Raw genomic sequence first — 3,861 nt, 5'->3', positions numbered from 1 at the left:
AAGAGAGAGTTTCAGCAGCACGAATACCGGAAAGAAAAGGATGGAGTGCGCTGCCCTGGCGGTGATTGAGCGGCGATGGGCGGTGGAACAGAGCCTTGGAGACAGGGTCTTTGGTCATTGGGCATTGGAGACAAGGCCGGTGCAGGCGCGACTTTGCCGGGATTTAGATTTGGTGAAGGCGAGCATAGTCTAGTCGCGTCAAGCGGTGGATTGTGGGCGGCGACTTGACTGGCGTGACAGGAAGGAAGGCGCTACAAGCGAGGCCGCAGCAGGCAAGGTGACAGGGCGAGCGGCGGCACGAGCGAGCGCAGACAGGGGCTTGCCGGGGCACATTATTGGCGAGGCGAAAAAAGGAGTTATCTCTGCCGGAGCCATGGTTGGCGGGGGTGGTATCGTCGTGGAGCAAGCTCGTGGGTGGCGCAACTGTGGAGAGGTGGAAAAACCAGAAGGCATCGGGGCTTGCAGCCGGGGATCCGGGCGAGGTGATGGGTGCGGGGTGCGAGGCGGTCTAATGTAGCAGCAGCAAAAACTCTGCCACGGCGGCGACAGGGCACCTTGGCGCGGCCGGCGAGGGTGCGAGCAAGACGAGGCGAGGCAGAAAGGGTTGCAGGGGCTTCCGCTACGATTGGGGAGGAAGGCGCGCTGATCCATCCTGTCGCGGCCAGCGACTGCGCGAGGCGGCGCGCGTCGAAGAGATCGAGCCACGCGGCGTGGGAGCTCTGAAGCGGGGTGCATGCTGCTACAGCGCGTTTGTCTCGAGAGAACCGGGGAAACTGGTTGTGGGTCCACCCGTCAGTCTCTGGTTCTCTTTCAGCTCCAAGATTTGGAAGGAACACTGTCTTTGGGATTCAGAGGGAACCGGCGGTCTGGTTTGGGTTTTAGGGGTCGGGGCAAAGAACCGGACCTTAGGCGCTCAAGCTCTGGAAAAGCTGAGTCAGCTGGATTAGGGACTCATCTTAAGACTAACTCGGCTGATTAACCAAGGTCGTTACAGCCTACCCCCCTTCAAAAGAATCTCGTCCCGAGATTCGGGTGTAAGGGCAACCGGTGGGGGTGTGCGGTCCTTACCTTCTTGGTTGAAAAGAAAACCTCGAAAGTGTTTGTTCAGATATTCCTCTGTTTCCCAGGTTGCTTCTTCCTCCGTGTGGTTGCTCCATAGTATCTTGTACATTTTCACAGTTTGCCATTGGGTGTGTCTTTCTTTACGGTCATGGACCTTGGCCGGATACTCGGTGTAAGTCAGGTCGGGCTCGATTTGAAGTTGCTCCTGTTCCAAGACCTCAGTTGGGACTTGGACACACTTCTTCAGTTGGGATACATGGAAAACATCATGGATGGCCGAAAGCTGTTCTGGTAGTTGGATCCGGTAAGCAACGGGTCCACAAATTTCCACAATCTCATAAGGACCAATGTAACGGGGAGCCAATTTTCCCTTTACTCCAAACCGTTGCACTCCTTTGGTCGGGGAGACTCGAAGATACACGTAATCACCAATGTCAAACTGCAGGGGTCTCCTCCTCTTGTCGGAGTAACTCTTCTATCGAGATTGGGCGGCCTTGAGATTTGCTTGAATTATCTTCACTTGCTCTTCTGCTTCTACTACTAAATCAGGACCATAGGTCTGTCTTTCTCCAACTTGTGACCAACTCAATGGCGTCCGACATCTCCGACCATATAGGGCTTCAAATGGTGCCATCTTCAAGCTAGTCTGGTAGCTATTGTTATAGGAAAACTCTGCCAAGGGTAAGCACTTATCCCAATTTTTGTCATAATAGATGACACAAGCTCTTAACATATCTTCAAGGATCTGATTTACTCTTTCGGTCTGACCATCGGTTTGAGGATGATAGGTAGAGCTACGAATGAGCTTGGTGCCAAGTGATGCTTGTAGCTGTTCCCAGAAATGCACTACAAACTGAACTCCTCGATCAGATATGATCGTCCTAGGCACACCGTGCAGAGAAACAATGCGGTCAAGATACAGCTCCGCATATTTCTTGGCTGGGTAGGTGGTGTGAACAGGAAGAAAGTAGGCAAACTTGGTAAGGTGATCCACAATAACCCAAATGGAGTCATGTCGCTGCGATGTAGGGGGCAGTCCAACAATGAAGTCCATGCTGATGTCTTCCCATTTCCAAGAGGGAATAGGTAGTGGTTGCAGGGTACCCGCTACCTTCAAATGGCTGGCCTTGACACGTTGGCAAGTGTCACATTCCGATACGTAGCGTACAATTTCTGGCTTCATTCCACTCCACCAGAAAGTTTGACGGAGATCATGATACATCTTATTACTGCCAGGATGGATGGAGAACTTGGAGAGATGGGCTTCATCTAGGATTTGCCTCTTAAGAGTGGGGTCGGATGGTACAACAAGTCGGTTTCCATAGTACACTCTCCCATTCTCATCCTGTCGGAATTGCTTGTACCCTTCATCCTTCCATGAAATCTTCCTTTTGATTCGCCTTATTTCCTCATCCTCTAACTGTGCTAACCCAATTTGGTCCTCTAAAACAGACTTAAGGGATATATGGCTGAGGGTTCCATGGGAAACAATTTCCAAACTAAGCCTTTCCATCTCCTTACACAGGGTCTCTGTGAAGTTGGTTGCCATCAAGCAAGCGCAATGGGTCTTGCGGCTAAGAGTATCGGCCACCACGTTGGCTTTGCCGGGGTGATAGTGTACTTCCAGATCATAATCCTTTATCAACTCCAACCATCTTCTTTAGCGCATGTTGAGGTCGGCTTGAGTGAAGATGTACTTGAGGCTCTTGTGATCGGTGTAGATGTTGTAGTGGGTGCTATCAGATAGTGTCTCCATATCTTTAAGGCATGAATCACTGCTGCCAACTCAAGATCATGGGTCGGATAGTTCAGCTCATGCGGTCACAACGCCTGCGAGGCATAGGCAATGACTCGATTGTCTTGCATAAGAACACCCAAGTCCAGTGCCAGAGGCATCGCAGTATACGTCAAACGGCCTGGAAGGGTCGGGTTGAGCTAAAACTGGGGCTGAAGTCAGCAAGTGTTTCAAGGTGTAGAAGGCTTCTTCACACTTGTTGCTCCACACAAATTTGACCTCCTTCTTCAGCAGCTCAGTCATCGCTTAGCTATCTTGGAGAAATCCGAGATGAAACGCCGATAGTAGCCTGCTAGTCCAAGAAAACTTCGGATCTGGTGAACTGAAGTGGGTGGCTTCCAGTCCATGACCTCCTGTACATTGCTGGGGTCAACTCCTATGCCGTTCCGAGAGATGGTGTGTCCCAAGAATTTGACACTCTCCAACCAGAATTCACACTTGGAGAACTTGGTATAAAGCTGATGATCTCTCAATCGTTGAAGAACCACATGAAGATGCTCGGCATGTTCTTCTTTGCTCTTCGAGTATACCAGGATATCATCAATGAACACCACCACGAACTTGTCCAGCTTGGGCATGAACACTGAATTCATGAGGTACATGAAATAAGCAGGTGCATTGGTGAGTCCAAAGGACATAACCAGGTACTCGTAGAGTCCATATCTTGTGGAGAAGGCAATTTTGGGAATGTCACAGTGTCTGATCTTGATTTGGTGGTAACCGGAATGAAGATCAATCTTGGAGAACACTCTGGCTCCAGCTAATTGGTCAAATAGAACATAAATGCGGGGAAGTGGATACTTGTTCTTGATAGTCACTGCATTGAGGGGTCGGTAGTCAACACACATGCATAGACTTTCATCCTTCTTATTCACAAACAGGGCTGGGCAACCCCAGGGTGAAGTACTGGGTCGGATAAAGCCTTTCTCCAATAGATCATGTAGTTGGGTTTTCAACTCGGCCAGCTCGGCGGGTGGCATCCGATAGGGTCTCTTCGATATCGG

This window comes from Setaria viridis, chromosome 5 (assembly GCF_005286985.2).
Source record: "Setaria viridis chromosome 5, Setaria_viridis_v4.0, whole genome shotgun sequence".
Lineage (NCBI taxonomy): Eukaryota > Viridiplantae > Streptophyta > Magnoliopsida > Poales > Poaceae > Setaria > Setaria viridis.
Note: the sequence above shows the minus strand (reverse complement) of the source record.